Source organism: Camelus bactrianus, chromosome 2 (genome assembly GCF_048773025.1).
Source record: "Camelus bactrianus isolate YW-2024 breed Bactrian camel chromosome 2, ASM4877302v1, whole genome shotgun sequence".
NCBI lineage: Eukaryota > Metazoa > Chordata > Mammalia > Artiodactyla > Camelidae > Camelus > Camelus bactrianus.
Window position 1 is genome coordinate 96,301,098 of NC_133540.1, and position 20,891 is coordinate 96,321,988.

A 20,891-nucleotide genomic window follows, 5' to 3' on the forward strand; every position below is an offset into this window, starting at 1 on the left:
AAAATATTTCAAGTAGAATTATTTTTTAAATTTTGATAATTAGTTATAAAACCTAAGCTCTCTGTGGTTCTGATTCTGTTATCTCTGACTTGCTTGATTTCTGTTTTATAACTTTTTACTGTAAGTTTCTTGTTGGTTGTCTCTGCGAATTCTTTAAGGCCTGGCTGAGGGTATGCTCCCCTGGGAAAGTCTGTTTTTGCTTCTCCTAGATACCTGGGAATATTACCTATCCTGATACCCTTTAAATTATAGGCTTGTGTTTTTGGATCATGCAAAGAATGTGGACTGGGTCCCAAACTACATGAGATCTGGCCAGTGGCTACAAGTTCTCAGGGGAGGCTTTTTCTTAACTCCTTTTTTTAAATGTCCATTCATAGCCCAGCCCAAGACAGAAATGTGTTCTTATGGTCCACCTTGGCAGGGTGGGTTTCCTTTCAAGTTCACCCTTCCTGAGGGTGCTTCTCTCCTGGGTCCAGGCATTACGCTTCCATTTTATGTGACTTCAGGCTTTGTCCCTGTCCCCTTTGTGCAATGCAGTTCAGAGTCTCAATAAAGATGACTGTAGGCCTCAGGGTTTCCGGCTTTAAAACTTAAGTTTTCCTGCCTAGCCTCTACTCCATTCGGATCTTAGTGGACTCATCAATCATTTAAGAGTGGTTTTAATATTTTATCAAGCATATTTAGATATTATGTAGCTGGGTAGTTTCAGGGTCTCTAATGTTGCAATACTGATGAAAACAGAAGTCCTCAAATACGCCTGTCATTTTCTTCACTTTCTCTTGTTATTATGGGAATTTCCAAACATAAGCAGAAAGAACAGTATGAAGAACACCTCTGTGCTGATCAGTGAGTGGCCAATCTTTGTTTCACTGATACTCCCCCTTTATCCCCCTTGCCCACAGATCATTTTGAAACAAATTTCAGAGAGCAAATAATTTTACTCACAAATATTTTTATATGTATTTCATAAATATTTTCTATGTCCAAAGATATAGATTCTATCTTGATAATTAATTTTCATATTTATCTCATATGTCATCTTTCACAAACTATCAATTTAAGCTGTTTACTTCCTTTTTATGGGACACTTATAATAAGTAAATCAAAGAGTACTCTACAAAGTTTAAACTAAATTTAATTTTAAATGTCACACCTTCCCTAATAATGAAATATACTTATCCTATACCTAATTTCCTTGGAGTCACAGTATTTCTCTATGGGCCTCATCATCAGTGCCAAGTAACGGCAAATATCCTTGACCATGAAAGAAATCAGAACAGATAACCTCTATGAACACTAGGTAGAAAAAAAAACCACTTAACAATAAACTCCAGCTAATTAACAGAGAGAAAAATAAAGAACTGTAGGAAGAAGTAAGTAAAAAGATTGGCAATATGCATTAATACATTTATATAGAAAATAATACTGTGGAAATTATGTTTATAAACATAATGTAAATATTATAAACATAAAAAATTACAAATAATAAAAACTAAGGCGGGTGTTGAAAGGAGGTAGAAAGAAATGTGAGTCATTCTCATCTTTCATAGCAGGAAACCAATTGACACCTTTTAAATGGAAACTAACACCCATGTGGGCAACCTCCACATATTTATTATGGCCTCAAATTAAATCAGAGAGGTTTATTTTTGCCAAACATGAAGCACAAATGTGAATTATTATTATTATCCACTTTTTAAGAATTTCTGCACAGTCTCAATCATTTGAAATGAGAAGTATTATTCTTATGGGAAAAAAAAAGAGAGAAATTTTAAGTAAGTGACATTCCCAAAGTGTTAATTAGCCAATTTAACTTTCTATGTTAAGGATAGTGGTCAGAAAAGATACCCTACTAGATGATGTTTTTGTCTCCCATCTCTGAAAATATGCTGTAAACATCACACAAAAACTTTTTTTCAATTTCGTAGTGGTTTCAAGTAAGGGCAATACATGCCTCCCCAAAGAGGATGTTTGAAAATGTCTGAGGGTTGCTGTTGGCACGCAGTGGTCATAGCGAAGGAGGGGAAGCACACCGTAAAAGAAGCAACAGTGCCGTATCAAAGAAATCATTGCAAATCCATTGTCATACTGCTTTCTCCCTACATTTCTTTCTAAGACTTTCATAATTTTACCTCTCAGGTTTAGGCCTTTTATCCATTTTGAGTTAGTTTTCTGTCTATGGTGTAAATAAAGGTTTCTAAAATCATTCTTTTACATGTAAGTATACAGTTTTCCCAACACCAACATGTTTTTTATGTTTTAAAAAATTTTATTTCTTTAAATTTAAATATAGTTGATATACAACATTATGTTAGTTTCAGGTGTACTACATAGTGATTTGACATTTGCATACATTATGAAATGATCACCACTATAAGCCTAGTAACCATCTGTCCCCATACAAAGTAACTACAATATTATTGACCATACTCCTTATGTGTATACTACATCCCTGTGGCTTATTTATTTTGTAACTGGAGGTTTGTAACCTCTTAATCCCCTTCACCTATTTCTACCCCTGCCTCTGCCAACCACTCCTTTGTTCTCTATGAGTACTTTTTCATTGTTTTGTTTGTTTTTTTTTTTAGATTCCACATGTAAGAGAGATATACAGTATTTGTCTATCTCTGTCTGATTTATTTCATTTAGCCTAATACCCTCTCAATTCATTGATGTTGTTGCAAATGACAAGATTTCTTTTTTTGTGGCTGAGTAATAGTTCCCTGTATATATATATTCCACATCTTCTTTATCTAATCATCTATCGATGAACACTTAGGTTGCTTCCATATCTTCGCTACTGTAAATAATGCCGCTGTGAACATTGGTGTGCATACATCTTTTCAGATTAGTGTTTTTATTTTCTTCAGGTAAATACCTATAAGTGGAATTACTGAATCCTCTGGTAATTCTATTTTTAATTTTTGAGGAACTTCCATATTGTTTTCCATAGCGCCCACATTAATTTACATTGACACTAACAGTGCACAAGGGTTCCCTTTCCTCCACAGCCTCGTCAATACTTATTACTTGTCTTTTTGATGATAGCCATTCTGACAGATAGTATCTCATTGTGATTTTGATTTACATTCCTCATCTGTTGGCCATTTGTACGTCTTTTTTTTTTTTTAAAGTCTATTCGGTTCTCTGCCCATTTTTAATCAGGGTTTTCATTTTGTTGAGATTTTGTTATGCAAAAGCTTTTTAGTTTGATGTGGTCTCATTTGTTTATTTTTACTTTTGTCTCCCAAGCCTGAGGAGACAGATCCAAAAAAATATCGTTAAGACTGATGTCAAAGGGTATATCGTCTATTTTCTTCTAGGAGTTTTATAGTTTCAGGTCTTAAATTTAAACTCTTTAATCTATTTTGAGTTTATTTTTGTATGTGGGATGAGTAAGGAGTCCAGATTAATTCTTTTGCATGTAGCTGTCCAGTTTTCCCAACACCAGTTATTGAAGAGACTGTCTTTTCTTCATTGTATATTCTTGACCCCTTTAATATAGATTAAAAGTGACTATATTTATTTCTGGGTTTATTTCTGGGCTCTCTATTCTTTTCCACTAATCCATGTGTTTGTTTTCTAGCCAGTACCATGCTGATTTGATTATTATAGCTTTACAGTATAGTTTGAAAGCAGGGACCCAATATCATTTCTTGAAAAGACTGTCCTTTTCCCATTGAATGATCTTGGTACTTTTTCTGAAAATCAATTGACCATATATACAAGTGTTTATTCCTGGGATCTGTAGTCCATTTCCATTGGTCTATATGTTGATTCTTATGCTAGTACTGCAATATTTTGGGTTTTTTTTAATTATAAAATGATTTATTTTATTTGGTCCTTTTAGACATTAAGGAAGTAATAGTACATAGATAGTTCCTATATATTTTTAAAAACATTTTTCTTGAAGTATAGTCAACTTACAATATTATATTAGTTTCAGATGTTTGACATGGTAATTTGATATTTTTAGAGATTATGCTCCATACAAAGTTATTATAAAATACTGATGATATTCCCTGTGCTGTACATTACATCCTTGTACTTTATTTATTTTATACCCAGTAGTTTGCACCTCTTAGTCACTTTCACCTATTTGCCCCTCCCTCCACTCCTCTCCCTATGATTGATCATTATATAATGTCCATCTTTGTCTCCTGTTACTATTTTTGGCTTGAAGTCTATTTTGACTGATGTGAGAATGACTACATCTGCTTTCTTTTGGCCGCCATTTGCTTGTAGGGTCATCTTCCAACATTTCACTCTGAGCCTATGTTTGTCTTTAGAGCTGAGATGAGTCTCATAGAGGCAGCATATATTTGGGTCTCATTCTTTCATCCATCTAGCCACTCTATGTCTTTTGATTGGTGAATTCATTCCATTTATATTTAGGGTGATTATTGATATATGCGCACTTATTACTGCCATTTTATCTTTTGTTTTCTGCTTGCTCTATATCTCCATTGTTTCTTTTTCCTTGTTTTTGTCTGCCATTTTACTTTGGTGGCCTTCAGTGATATTTTTCTCAGTTTCCTATTTTTTTTAATGTTTTGTGTCTCTGCTCCAGATTTTTGTTTTGTAGTTACCATGAGTTTTGTATAAAATGTCTCATAGATAAAAGGATCCTTTTCAGCTGATAGCATCTTACCTTCATTTGCCTATACAGATTCCATCTTTTTCTTCTTCCCCTTTTATGTTTTTGTTATCACAAATTATCCTTTTTTATGTTGTGAGTTCATCACCAAATTAAGTAGCTATAGTTATTTTTAATGCTTTTTTCCCCCTTAACCTTTACACTATAGTAAGTGTTAACAACCTACTCTGATACAGAGTTACAATTTTCTGATTTTGTCTATTTATCACCTTACCCAAAGTTTCATGTACCTTTGCCTTTTCAGGTAGAAGTGCTCCTTTTAACATTTGTTGTAAGGCAGGTCTAGTGGTGATAAACTTAGCTTTTGGCTTCATGGTATTATTTTTATATTAAACCATATAACTACTTACAAAATATGTTAGAGTACTTAGCCCTTAATTTTATACCTGCTTACTTATATCATAATGAGATACCAGTTTACACCACTAGAATGGCTATAATCAAAAAGACACAATAACAAGTGTTGGTACGAGAATTTGAAGAAACTGTAGTCCTCACACATTGCTGGTGGGAATGTAAAGTGGTGCAATTACTTTGGAAAACTAGTGTGGCAGTTTCTTTAAAAGTTAAACATAAATCAACCATACCTTAATATAAATAAAGAATGAATGAATGAATAAATAAATAAAAGTTAAACATAAATTTACCATATGACTCAAGAAATTCAGTCCCAGGAATCTAAGAGAAATAATAACAGATATCCACACAAAGGCCTGTACGCAAATGTGGTATTATCCATAATAACGAAAACTTAGCAACAGCATGAATGTGCATCAACTGGGTGAGTAGATAAACAAAGATGGGTATATCCATACAGCTCAACAATACTGTTCAGCAATAAATACTAATAATTCATGCTATATGATGGGCAAACTTCAAAAATATGCTAAGCAAAGGAAGCAGGACAGAAAGACTGTAAGATTCAACTTAATGATGTGCCCAGAGAAAGCAAAGCTACAGAGTCAGAAAGTAGTTTAGTGCTTGAGGTAGGAAAGAGGAATGAATGCAAATAGGCAAGAAGAATTTTTTCTTAACACAACTCTTCCTATAGTGATTCAGCAGTTATCAGTTACAATATTTTGTGTAATTGGCTCAAAAGAGCCCAGCTGTATACTTGAATCAGTCCATAGTCCAATTAGAGATTTGTTTCCACACCCAACATAAATTTTTGACTATGCCAGTGGGGAGGAGGTTCCAGGAACCATGTTGACTTGTGCTCCACTGTCCCTAAGGACTGACAGGTTTGACAACTTTAAGTGCAATCAAGTTCCCAACACACTTCGACCAGTGCATAAATCCTCCAGTTCCAGTTAGAAAAGGAGGAGCCTTAACCCTTGTCCTAGGCTGGCTTCTCCTTGAAAGGAGAAAGGCTAGGTAGGAGATGATGCTGAATGTATTAGGTAAACAACAGTCCAAACTGCACAGATCTCAGCAAGGGGACTTTGGTTCTCTTGGTCCTTCTCCTGTTTCAGCAAAAGGGGCAGCCATGGGGAACTGTGTGATCGCTCCTAGCTCTCCTGCACAACTAGCAGGGCGACCTCATTTGCTAGTCAAGGAAGAAGCCTCTCTAGTCTCATTGGACTTTTGCCCAAACCCATCCTTTGTATCACTTCCCTCCAACTTATGTAGAAACAGTACATTTCACTGTAATTGACTGTCCCTTGTCATCACTTTATCAGTGAGGTCTGCTCCTCTTCCCTAGGGTCTGTTCCATACCTGCTTAGTCCACCAGAGAAGTCTCACCTGTATTTTTTCAAAAGAACATCGTCACCTTATCAGATCCAGAAAAAAAAAAGGGCATTTTAAACCCCATGGAGTCAATCTGTCAAAAGCAGGTGGGGAAAAGTCCTGTGTAGTGTTCACAGCAGTTTTGTGGGAGCTGCAAATGTTCTCTCAGAAACAAAGAAAGTGTGTGAAAGACAGCAGCTCTTTGACTATATACTGTGTAGTGAACCCACTTACATAATTTCAAGTATTGTATCCAGCAAGTGTGCCCTCAATTTTGTTGGGAATTTTATGTCTCCCTTCTGGTAGGCATCCAAGGCCACAGAAAAAGTCATCTGCAACTTGCCAATCAACAAGATATCATTATACAGTGAAAACTCTAGACAGCAGAAGAATTGTCCTCTGACACCCTACGAACATTCCAATTCAAAACATAACACACTTCAATACCAATTATGTACTATGATATCGTACATAAAATGAGTCAGCTCACAGGCCCCTCAAGGACAAAATCACTTAATTTTTATCATTCATTACAAGTTCTACAGCTATATTCAGAGACTCTACAGAAACAGAGATCTCAGGTATTTTTACAAAGGCATTAACACACCAGCCTCCTGACCATCTACTCTTCTCAGCTGGAAGGCCAGGAAATAAGAGGGAGGAGGTGCAGGTGTTCCAATCCACCCACTAAGCATAGGTCTGCTGTGAGCTTTTTGAGGTGATAGAAAGGTTCTAAAATTGGATCAGTAATGCTTACACTGCTCTATAAATTTTCTAAAATTCACTGAATTGTACACTTAAAATGTATGGTATCTAAATGTCAATAAAGCAGTTTTTAAAAATTACAATAGTTCATTTTAAATATATATATGTATTTATTTATTTATTTAAAACATTAAAGAAATTGTATAAAAACATACTTACTACTGTGCCCTCTCATGTACTATCTACCAAATTGAAAGCCTATGTGTTGACTTGTGTCATTTGTATACGTATCTCAGAGTAAATCTTCTCCTGTCATCTGTTTAATAAGAGAAAATCATAAAATTGTAAGATGAACAAAGCAATACAAAAACCTGAAATCATCTCCAATTACTAGTCTGTTAATCAGATTTTTCTCAATACAGTACAACCAAATGCAGAAATTAAATTCATTCCAGAGGGTTTTTGCAACTGTAATAAACCCTTTCCACAACACTTTTCTGTTCTTCAAAAATAGTAGTTTTATTGATTCACTTCCTAACAATTAAATGTATAAATTTTAACATATAAATAATAAATATATTTTTAATACATTGGATTTGTTATTTACTTTTAATTTTAAAAAATGTTTCTGTTTTAAAACAGGAAAAAAAAAAACAACTCTCTTGGGCCACAGGTGGTACAAAAAGATCAAGCTTAACTATATTTTTACAGTTTTTCAGTTTAAAAGAATTTATTTAGTTTATTATTGCTCTCAAGGCTCCCACAAAGGTAGATGAGATTTTATTTAGACAGCAAAGGTTTAACTTTGTAAAACATTTTTAAAAATCAGGTGTTCCATTTCCTCCTTTACCCCACATTTCATAGAAACATAGAGTGCTCTTTCCCACTTCCTTTTTCCCTGTTGGCTGGAAATCCAAGTGTGACTGGCATTCCTGTGGCTATCTTGGACAGCGAGATGACTGGGAATAGAAGCCATGTATGACAAAGCAACAACATAGAAAGAATGAGAGTTCTTGAAACCATGGAATTGTTATACTACCTCTGCAATGCCTACCTCTGGATTTCCTGAACATGAGAGATAAACATCTACATTGTTTTATATCACTATCTTACCACTGAACGTAATTCTAATGAGTATACTGAGATCAGAGTAATGGTACAGAGGGAGCCGTAGACCCAAAGCTCTGAGATTGGAAGTGCTTGGAATCTTCAAGGCACAGCAAGGTAAATTGGCTAAGGTATCAGTAACGGGAGGGAGAATGGAAGGAGATGGGGTGAGCACTAATGGGGAGGCAGATGGTGTAGGGCCTGGTGGCTCATTGATTGGTACTTTGAGCTTTTATTTAGACGTAGAAAGCCAATGGAGGTTTTGAGAAGAAAACTGACTTGACTTGATTTATATTTGAAAAGAATTTCTTTGTAGAGAACAGACTGATGCTAATGTCTAAAAATCCTCACAGTGGGTACATAATTATTTATTACAATATTCTCTATATTTATTTTATATGTTTAAAACACTCTAGTGTTGACCTTAGAAATAAGTCAGTTATTTCATTGGCAAAAATGGGTTTATCTGGGGAATAGCAGAGAATTACAATTCAGGACAAGCAAGCCATGGCAAAAACCATAGGCAAGTCCAACGAGCAAAGCAGAGGAACATTATTTTATACAGAAAACAGGAGTAGTCAGGAGAGGTTCTTTTGAATGAGTCCTTTGGAGAAAAGTCAGAGTTTGGGGTGATGGTGGTTTCTCATTGGCTGAGTTGCTAGGGTAGTGGATTTCTTATAGGCCATGCAATGTATACCTTTTCCTGCTGGAGCCTGTAACTGATGATTCTTTTCTGTTGATGATTCTTCTTTTGGGCTCTGTAACTGACAGTTCTTCCTGTAGTAGATGTGGGGTTGTACTGCACCAGGGCTCCCCACTCTGGCCTCCCAACTTCATTTAGTGAGGTTTCACTTTATTAATTTTTACAATAGGTTATAAAATTTCATGGGTAAATTTTCACAATTACTTTTATTAACTGGCCAAAGCTAAAGCTGAATCATCTGTAACTAGCTTACAGTAACCTATCAGAAAAACGAATATGTTAACACAAAGGATTTGGTCCAGATAAAAACTAAAGAACAGTCCAAGAATTGTTGAGAGTCCATTTGGTGGATGGTGGGCTCAGAGAAGACTGCACTTGAATCCTGCATCTGGGTTTTACTAACTGTGTGATGATCTTGACTAAATCATTTAACCTTCCTAATCTACCAAAGTGTAGTCATCTTTGTCTCTGAAGATTCTGTGAGGATTAAGGGCTTAGCACAGTTCCTGGCACAGAAGAATCACCCCATAAATGGTGTCTTTATTATTACCAGTCACAATTATGAGAGTTTGAGGATATTAACTACACTTTTAACACTGGATCTGGGCAACATGAAACTTCCCGTCCCTAAAGAGTTTTTTCTCTGTTCTGGGTTGAAACAGCTCACACAAGCATTTTCCATTACTTGGATGAAAATGCTCTCAAATATATACTCTGATACCTGGAAGTGCCTGTTTAGGTGACTTGAGTAACTCAGTCATGAAAAGGAATGTCCTGTAACAAAATCAATTAATTATCATTCTGATTCATATCTCAGTTTCTTGACTTCAATTATCATGAATCACCAACTAGAAGCCCAACAGCACAAGTACACTGAAAAGACCAAGTGATCAGGCCCACAAAAGCGAGGCCAGCCTCTTAACACTGTTGATCTTGCCTCATGACTGTTTACTGTGGGGGCCCCAGGGTAAGCTACCCCAAAATATGCCTCAATGGCAAAGTGATTATTTTGAATTAAAGTTATCTGGAAGACAGCTTGTAGGAAAAAAATGATATTGACTTCTTATTACAGAAGACTAAAGGTGACCGTGCTACACTGAAAAATTTCCCTTTGAGAAAATGTATGTTTCTAAAAATTATGAAATTTGCTAATCTAAAGAATGTTAATGTAACAGACAGTTCATAATGGATTACTTCTTAGTTTTCACTAGAAATCAAGGTTTCTAAGGGCTAAAAATTCTAATTAACATATGCAATTAAAGCTACTAAAATAACAGGGAAAACATCTTTGTATACATGGAAAAATTAGATACGTGTTTTGGGGTGAAAGGCTTGAGGTATGGAAATACATTTTGAAAGAAATTAAAGTGATTTTATTCTAAAACAAAGCTGATTATTTCTAAATGGGAAAGAAAACAGGGGCAAACTAAAATGGACATAGGTTTGTAAAAAAAGGAATCTTTGGAATTTTTTGCATGGTTAGGACTAAGACTGGAATGAATTTAATTAAGTAAATAAATTTTAATACCAAAAGTCAGCTGGTACAAAATTAAAATTTGGGTTTTTTCTGTTAAAAAGGACAACTTTTTTTTAAATCATTGGTCTGATTTTAATGAGAAATTATAAACAAAGATTTTCTCTACCTTTAATGTAGTCTGTCTAGAAAAACAAAGATCCTATATTTTGTCTTAATCATCTCTCTGATTACTTAGCAAAAAAAGAAAAGGGAAAGAAAACAAAACAAAAACCTGAGTCTTTTCAGTATTAAAAGAGCTAAGTCCTTTTATAATTATTTAACTTTCTGTATTTGCCTGCAAAATCTTTGTCATGGATAACTAAGTATTATTTCACAGTGATCTATGATCCTACTTGACCAAGTGTTTTAAAACCCTTTTGATATTTTTGACAAACTTACCAAATATCATAATTCTAAATGAAGTCTCTTCTCATAAAAGAGAGATTTAAACTAATTAGGTTTATTTGGTATGTTAAATTATATGGGAAGCACTGTCAAATGATGATATAACCTTCCTAGGTTATACTGTATGGGTAAAAGTTATTAATATAAATGCTCTAAAAATTAAATGGAATTCCTAAAGTTTGGACATATCCCAATGTCATGTTATCAGTCACAATTCTAGTTATCATCTTAAAATGTGTGTCACAAAGATAACCAAATTTCCTTGTCAATTCCACCATACTGAATGAGGTCTTTAATAACGAACATTTTTATCATTTACCAACAGTTATTGTTTTACTCAGATGCTTTTACAAAAGCTTCCTGCAAATGTGTTTCATCTTCAGAGAAATTCATAGAAAGGAAGCTAACAAGTACTCTAGAATACAAGTTTCTGGGGACTTTCAAGTCATACCACTGAATTAGATAAGAATTTACAGAATGGAGAAACTGATAACTTCATAAAATTTCTAACAAAAGATCAAGCAAAATAAGAATTACATAAGACTAAATGAAATGAGGAAGATGGTTATAATTTTTTATGACTTTAAGATTAGAACCAACAATGGATTTTTTAATGTTTGGTGTCTCCAAATTTCAGGAAAAGTTTTTCTCTTTTCTCTCAAGCTAATTCTGATTAAGAACAATTTGGTAAATTATACCTTTATAAGGAGAATTGAAACACTTATCTTTTCCTCCCTGCCTCATCCCTCCAGAATTCAGAAACTCTCAGTGAATATTCTTCTTTTCTTGGCAATATAGTTATTTGCATATGTTCAATAAGAATTTGTTCTCCTTATAAGAGGACACAATTGGAAGCACTGATTGTATTACTAAAGTTTTGACTAGAGTAACATATTTGAGAGAGAGCATACATAGATATGACCAGACAGCTTTGACTTTATGGACCAATAAAGCCCCTTGGAAAACCAGCCTGGTACCTTGCTTACCCAGTTCCCAGTGCCTTACCAAGTGAGTAAGGAAGGTCACTTCCTAGCAAGCCCAGCAACCTCAGAATATTTTAGGGACCTCAAGAAGAGAGGAATTCACTCAAATCTATAGGTGTCGCAGGCCAATTTTGATGACAAATGTTTGACTTGGCTCCTCAGCCTCAAGAGGCTATTAAAAGTTCAATCTGGAAATTCATTATAAAAAGTTCCAGCGAAGTAGATTTAAAAGAGCCTGTGCGGCCAAGAGCTATTCTTGCTGTACTTATGTAAATAACCAGGCCAAGTTGATTGAATCTAGACTCATTCTGCCAACAAATTAGTCTTAATTTGGCTACCTTTGGTAAAAATGAGGGTGATTTTAGACAAAAATCTGTTTCAGTAGAAACTATAATACACACTTGTGGATATTAGATTCTAGGGCTATTAATTTTCTTTGAGGTTTTGTATTTTCTGAAAACTGGACTGGATGCTGAATTTTTCTAGTTTCCTCCAATATTTGACTACAACCCTCCAAGCTAACATTTCTAATTTTCTCCCACTCATTTATCTTGCAATCATTGAGAACTAAAACTGCCCTTTTTCCTGAAGTCCTACATATTGAAGCTGGATGTCTTAATATAAACTTTGGAAAAACACCACATAGCTCATGTTTAGACAATCTTCCTCATGCCTCTTGCTATATGGGCCACTCAGAATGTTTACCTGAACATCTGATGACAACATCAAAGACGTTCAAACCACAAAAGATGCTCCAGCTGTGAAATTTAGAAATTTCAGCTGACCAGCCTCAGAACTCAAAAACTGATCTATAATTTGCCCTAATTATTAACTATTGCTTTTCTGTTGTCTCCATAGAAATGCCTCTTATTAAATACCTGTCTGCACCAGAGGCCTAACTTTGAGAGCCCAACTGCATCACCACCTCCTGAAATGAGTCTACCTGAATTGATGTATCATCAAGATTAAGAGACTTGTTCATTGAAATGGAACAGCTCAATTTTTAATATGCGAAATTTCAAGGGAAGTTTCAGGGGAGGGAACTTTTGGGACCCAGGACAGGCCACTCCAAAATATGCTTCAATGGAATTTCGGTTATTTTAAATTAAAGTTACTTGAGAAAAAGCTGGTGAAAAAAAATTTTTTTTAATCGCTCTGAGTCTCTCTTTCCCTATGAGAGTGGGAAATAAATCCCCCATGTGCAGGTACCCTCCCTACACCAGGAGGGTAGAAAGCATCCTTAACAACAAAGTTAGGGAATTCAAGGCTAAGAAAACTGTATAAATAGAACTTTACCTTCTTTAGTCTGCTACCCCAAACACAGCTCCTTTGTTTTGTTAAATCTTCACAAATAACTGTTTCTTTGTTTAAAAATGATATATAAACAGCCTGCTTTGGTTGCTTCAGGGGTCCCATTGCTATGAGACCTCTGTGCATGCAAATTAAATTTTTTCCTGTTAACCTTTCTTGTATCAATTCAATTATTAGACCAATCAAAAGAACTCAAGAGGGATAAGGGGAAACTTTCCCTTCCCCAACCCTACCAAGTATCAATTATTGCTGCTTGAGCATCAATTAGTCATTTCACAACCAATTCAGCCATAGAAACAAACAAAAAAATGTGTTTGCCATCACTGTTACAGGACAGAAATTGGCATTTAAAACCACTCAGGCAGACTCCCTAATTTCAATCAGACACGTAAGGACCTTGGAAGCCGCCACTCTTTCCTAACAACAAATAAAACAGCTGAATACATTGAAAATCAATAGCTTTTCTTAGATCTGTCAGAGAATTAATGACATGTGGTAAACTGCTTCTCCTAAAATTGGACAGATACAGAAATCACAACTTGATGGAGAAGAAACCCACAAACAAAAACCTCTGTGGGAGCCAGGGCCAGGGTAGGAGAATCTGAACAGGAACTGACGAATTGCCAGAGGCTCAGAGCAGACAAGTTTGTGAATTAATTCCAAAGGGGCTCCTCTCTTTTGTGAGTTTTACCTCCTGGAATTCTGCCATGTTCTCACAGGACAGATCAGACAAAAATCCCCTTGGGCTTCCTGCAGGAAAAGTAACCATTTTGAAACACATCAGAACATTTTGTTCTTAAGAAAGCCCTCAAGAGAAACTCTTTCACCAGAGCCTAAATGACAGAAAAAGGAACTACCCAACTCCAGCCCGCTCCAGGAATCCTGTCTTATCTAAGTAAGGTTTAGGGCACAGGATTGGGGGTGGAGAGAAACTGAGACGCACTTGCAAAGTTCACAGCCCAGAGCACAGGCTCACTTTTAAGGAATGAGACGTAATCATAAGACTATATAGAATGCTTCCCCTCTCCTCACACCTTACCGCTTCTTCACTAATGGCCTATTTATCAGAGTTCTTTTTACCTAGGACATAATGTCTGGCTTTCAGCAAAAAATTACGAGGCATTCAAATAGACAAAAATAAAAAAAAACAGTTTGAAGAGACAGAGCAAGAATCAGAACCAGCCTCAGATATGGCAGGGATTTTGGAATTATCAGATCATGAATTAAAACAACTATGATTAATATGCTGAGGGCTGTAATGGAAAGGGTAGACAATATTCAAGAACAGATGGGCAATGTAAGCAGAGATGGAAATTCTAAGAATCAATAAGACATGCTAGAGAACAAAAACACTAGAATAGAAATAAAGAAAGTCTTTCATAGGCTTATTAGTAGATTGAACACAACTGAGGAAGAATCTCTGAGCCTGAGGATACGTCAATAGAAACTGAAAGTAGAGAGAAAAGACTGGGAAAAAAGGGAACAGAATATCAAAGAACTGTGGTACAACTACAAAAGGTGTAACATACACATAATGGGAGGATCAAAAGAGGGAAAGAAACAAAAGCAATATTTGAAGCAATAATGACTGAGAACTTCCTCCATATTAAGATAAGACAGCATACTACATTCCTTAGTAAGCCTGGGCTGCTGTAACACACTATTATAGACTGGATGACTTAAACAATAAATATTTATTTTTCAGAGTTCTGAAGGCAGAGGCTGAGAAGTACAAGATCAAGGTGCCAGCACATTCAGTTCCAGGGAGGACCTGTGTCTTGGTTTGTAGATGGACATCTTCTTGCTGTATCTTCCCGTGGCAGACAGCAAAGAGAAAGAGAGTAAGTTCTCATGGCTCTTTTTATAAGAACACTAATCCCACTCATGAAGGTTGCACCCTCATGAGTTAATTACTTCTCAAAGACCCTACCTCTTAATACCATCACACATGGGTTAGGACTTCAACATCTGAATTTGGGGGGGACACAAACATTTGGTCCATAACATCACAAAACACAGGAAGCTCAGAGAACACCAAGCAGGATAAATGCCAAATAAACTACACCTAGGCATATCACATTCAAACTGCAGAAAATCAAAGGTAAAGAACAATTCTTGAAAGAAGTCATAGGAAAAAAAGTATCTTACCTATAGAGGAGCAAAAAGTTACATCCCACTGCTCCTCAGAAACTATGCAAGCAAGAAGAAAGTAGAAATATTTAAAATGTTGAGAGGAAAAAACCCACCAACCTATAATTCTGTACCCTCCAAAGAATTATCCTTCAAAAGTGAAGAAGAAATAAAGACTTTCTCAGATGTACACTAAGGGAATTTGTTGCCAGTATATCAGCCTTGCAAGAAATGTTCAAAGAAGTTCTTTAGAGAGAAGGAAATTGATATAGGTCAGAAACTTGGATGTATATAAATTAAAAAAAAGAACATTAAAGAAGGAATAAATAAAAGTAAATAAAACTTTCATCTTTCTTACTCTTAATTAATCTAACAAAGAACAATTTGTTCAAAATAATAATAACAATAATGTATTCAATTTGGTAATGTGGATATATATGCTTATGGATATTTATATGTAAGTGACTGAATGACAACAATGATACAAAGGAAGTTGGGGGCTGGAAATCAGGAATATTTTGTTATTATGAGGTACTTACACAACCCAAGAAATGATATGGTGTTATTTGAAAGTGAACTTGGGTTACCTGTATATTCAATGTATACTGCAAAGGTATGTTACAAATTTGAGGAAAATCACTAAAAAAAGTTTTCAAAAAGTTAAAAAATTGATATGCTAAGAAATGAGAGAAAATTGAATCATGTAAATGCTCATTTAAGACCACAAATGGCAGAAGAAGAATGGGAGACAAAAACAGGAACAAAGAATAAGGGTAATGAATAGAAAACAATAACAAACATGGTAGATATTAATCAAAATATATTAATAATCACTTTAAACATCAATGATATAAATACAACTAAAAGAAATAATCAAAGTGGATCAAAAAACAAGATTCAACTACCTGTTATCGTAAGAACCCTCTTTAACTATAAAGACACATATATATTAAAAAGAAAGAAAGAAAGATATACCATTCTAACATTAGTCAAAAGAAAATAGGAGTACCTATGTTAATTTCAGACAGAGTTGACTTCAAAGCAAGGAAAATTATCAGGGATAAAAAGGTGCATCCCATAATGATAAAGGAGTCAATTCTCCAAGAAGATAAAACAATTTTTAACATGTATATACCCAACAACAGAGCATCAAAACATGTGAGGCAAAGCTGATAGAACTGCAAGGAGAAATAGATAAATCCACAGTAATAGTTCAAGACTTTAACACCCTTCTGTCAGAAATAAACATATCCAGCAGGTAAAAATTAAGTAAAATCATAGCTAAGCTCAACAGCACCATCAATCAACTGGATATAATTGGCATCTATAGACTACTTCCTCCAGTAACAGCAGATCATACATTCTTCTCAAGCTCACATGGAACATTCACCAAGACAGATCACATTCTAAGTCATAAAACATACTTTAAAAAATTTAAAAGAATATAAATCACACAATGTCTCTGCTCAGACCACAATGGATTTAAAAGAAAATCAATAACTGGAAAGACAGCTGGAAAAATCCCCAAATATTTAAAATTTAAACAACACTCTTTTATTTTATCTTATTTATTTTAATTAAAATATAGCTGACATACAATATTATGTTAGTTTCAGGTGTACTACTTAGTGATTTGATATTTGCATACATTATGAAATGATCACCATGATTTAAGTCTAGTAACCATCTGTCCCCACACAGTTATTACAATATTATCGACCATATTTCTTATGTTGTATATTATATCCCTATGGTTTGTTTATTTTATAATTGGAAGTATGTACCTCTTAATCCACTTCACATATTTCTTACCCCTCAGTACCCTCTCTTCTGACAACCATCCATCTGTTCTCTGTATCTATGAGTCTGTTTTTCTTCTGTTTTCTTTTAACAATACACTTAACATATGGGTAAGGGAGAAATCTAAAGAGAAATTAAACAGATGAACTAAATGAAAAAGAAAATACAACTTATCAAAATTTGTGTGATGCAGCAAAAGCAGTGCTTAGAGGAGAATTTATAGCAGTAAATGAATATATTAGCAAGGAATTAAGATCTAAAATCAATCATCTGCCCTTCAACCTTAGGAAACTAGAAAAAGAAAATAAAATTAAATACAAAGTAAGCAGAGGAAAAGAAATAATAACATTCGAGGAGAAATAATAAAATTGAAAACAAAATATCAATAGAGAAAGACAATGAAGGACCAAGCCACATACTGGAAGAAAATATCTACAAAAGACATATCGGATACATGACTGTTATCCAAAATATCCAAAGAACTCTTAAAACTCAACACTAAGAGGACAAATAGCCCAATTAAAAATTGGGCCAAAGACCTGAACAGATACCTTACCAAAGAAGATATACAGATGACAGATAAGCATATGAAAAGATACTCCACATTACATGTCATTATGGAATTGCACATTTAAACAACAATGAGATACCACTACACACCTATTAGAAAGCCCAAACTCTAAAACACTGACAATATCAAATGTTGTCCAGGAATGTTCATTTTTTGCTGGTGGGAATTCAAGTTGTTTCAGCCGCTTTGGAAGACAGTTTCACAATTTCTTACAAAACTAAACATACGCGTCCCATGAGATCTAGTGATCATGTTCCTCTGTATTTACCCAGTGAGTTGAAAACTTAAGTCCTCACCGAAACCTGAACACAGATGTTTATAGCAGATGAATATAACTATATATTCATAGTTGCCAAAGCTTGGAAGCAACCAAGGTGTCTTTCAGTAAGTGAATGGATAAATAAACAATTCCCCCATTCTAGACAATGGAATATTATTCAGTGCTAAAAAGAAATGAGCTATCAAGCCATGAAAAGACTTGGAGGAACCTTAAATGCATCTTCCTAAGTGCAAGAAGCCAGTCTGGAAAGACTGCATATTGTATGATTCCAACTACATGACATGCAGACAGTAAGAAGTCAATGGCTGCCAGGTGGAATGGGAAAGGGAGGTATGTGGAGCCAAGGAGATGTTTACAGCAGGGAAAGTCTTCTCTACAATACTGCAGTGCTGGATACATTTGTCAAAATCCAGAGATCCATAGAATGTATAACACCAAAAATAAACCCTAATGTAAACTGTGGACTTGGGGTGATAATGACGTGCCAATGTAAGTTCATCGATTATAAGAAATGTTCTACTCTGGAGCACTATGTTGATAGCAGGGGAGGCTGTGCTTATAGAGGAGAGAGGGTATGTGGGAACGCTGTGCTCTGTTCAATTTTCTGTGAATCTAAAACTGCTCCAAAAAATATAGTCTATTTAAAAGAAAAAAGAAAACATATGAGCATTTAATGGAGATACGTGTACATGTAAACAATAACACCTAAACCTGTGTGACAGAAATTATTCACCTAGAATGTCAGGCTTTTTAAAAATCTCAGTTCTACTACATAGAACAAACTACATAGTTTGTCACCTTGGCCAAGTTCCTGTTTCCTCATCTGTCACAAAAGGGATCCCTATCTCCTAGATGCTGGGAGACAAGATGAATTAAACCACGTGAAGTGTTTAGAAAAGTGTCTGGCAGTTATTAAGTACACACTATATGTTAGCTATTATTAATATTACAAGAGAAAAATGAACACATTTTGTAAAATGTATCATGCCAGGAGATGGCATGGCTGTCCGTACTGTTCAGTTCATTTTAGGTTATGGATTAGTTGGCCCCATTTGGCAGAGCAAGAGAGCTCCATTTTACTTTATTTGTTCTGTTGCCTACAAATAAAGGGTGTAGTTGAAAGTGTTTTGAAGGAATAAAGGATTTTGGTTGCTTCTGGTGAAAGGAGATTGGTTATTCTCTCCATCAGAGAATGATTTATTGCATTGTTTTGGAGGCACTGGCTGTGGGGATTAGGATGCTAAGAGGAGTATTTGATTTCATAATTTTAGGAGTAGTGAGTTCTGCGTGGAAACAGACTTTAAATCCAGGTCTTAAGCTGCTACAATATTTGTCAGTTAAGTACAAAATATGTTTGCGATCCCATAGAACAGGAAGGCCAGGCTGGCCTGAACAATGCTACCTAGTTTCTTAAGAGTACTGCCAATTCTTTCTTTTGGCTTTGCTTTCTTAAAGCTGCTTCCTCTTTGGCCAAAAGCTCTTCATCCTTTCCTGAAGCACGTCTACCAGTAGGGACACTGGTAGGAAATGGCCAAAAAATCCCTTTAGTTTTATTTTCTTCAATTTCCACTGGCAGAAAACTTGACAGCCTGTCTTTTTTCCTGAAACACAATCACCAAAGCTATTTGTGTCTTGGGCTCTTCTCTACAGAATGTTTGCAAAGTCTTCCAAAGACCCCAGCAGATTGCAATATACCAGCTCATCACTGTGCACATTATCCTGCTACATATGGGGTGCTTGACTCTCTCTTGGTTTATTTGGTAAAACTAAGATTCTAACCTTAAAATACATAAGCATTAAATCCCTTGGGTATGTGTTTCAATTACATTTTGAGTTGCAAAAATTCTTTTCTCTTGGAAAAGTAGGGGTCTAAATTTTCGTTTAACACTACCTAATTTACACACCGATTCTCACTTGATGTAAAGAAGAAAATGAAAACATAAATAACTTCGTGCTAAAAAAGTACTCTCCTCCTTCACTTTCACAAAGGTACTCTTAGCTTTCCTTTGGTTGTGGTGACCAGTCCAACCACATATTCTTTTAAAATGTTTAAGAGATGCATGTCTTTCTATAACCTCTGACCTTATGTTAAATTCAGCCCCTTACTGCTTTATGTCTGGGCTGTCTTCTAACTACTGTATTCTCTACCAACAACGCTCACTTCTTTAATCCAATCTAAACCATCCTACACCTTGTTGTGGGATAATCTTTATTCTAGAACCACCAAACTCTTTCATCGTATTATTGCCTATTGAAAAATCATTCTTTCCCCTCTCAAGAGAGTCAAGTCCAAATCCTGAGCCAGAGAAACACGACCATCACAACCTGGGTGCTAAGAGGTCTGTCCCCACTCTTGTTTTGTAAACAGCTAGGCTGCAGTGCTAGAGGGTCAACGTGCATCTCACAGTCACTTCTCCTATTTTCTCACTTCCATCCCTTTGTGTGCACTCTTGCTTCTCAGGCCTTTCCCTACTCTTCATTTTCAAATCTAATACAGTTTTCAAGGCCAGGACTTTTTAAGCCCAGCTTCTCCATGAAACCTTCTCCTCTGTAGCCCACAGTGGCCTTCCACTCGGAGCTCTTAACACTTACTCTCCCTTCCATTCACTTGGCAGCTTACCACCTACTACCTCTTACATGCCTTCAAAACCACTGCCTCCTATTGTCATTTAACTTTGGGATGTTTACATCTTATTCCCTCACCTAAATCATTAGCTCTTCCATTCATTCATTAGTGTTTACTGGGTTTACTAAGTGCTGGGTACTATGATAGCTATGGGGAGAAAGCCCCTGTTTTCTCCTTATACCACAGTTCTAAAAGCAGAAATTTTTTAATGCGTGACAGGTAGGTTTCAGGCATAATGCTCTAGCAGAAGCTCCTGCCACATTCTTCATCATCCAGTGGGGAAATCTGTCAAGGGCATTATAGAATATCAAAAGGATAATTTTTATTAACTTTTCCTGGATCTTTAACACTATAGAGTTAACAGTTATC

The 20,891-nt window shown here is 35.4% G+C and overlaps 1 protein-coding gene across 3 annotated transcripts in view; it reads right to left on the bottom strand.

Moving 5' to 3' along the window:
* ABCG2 (ATP binding cassette subfamily G member 2 (JR blood group)) overlaps positions 1 to 20,891 on the bottom strand; it is a 124,120-nt gene that overhangs the window by 68,987 nt on the left and 34,242 nt on the right. The window lies entirely within an intron of this gene.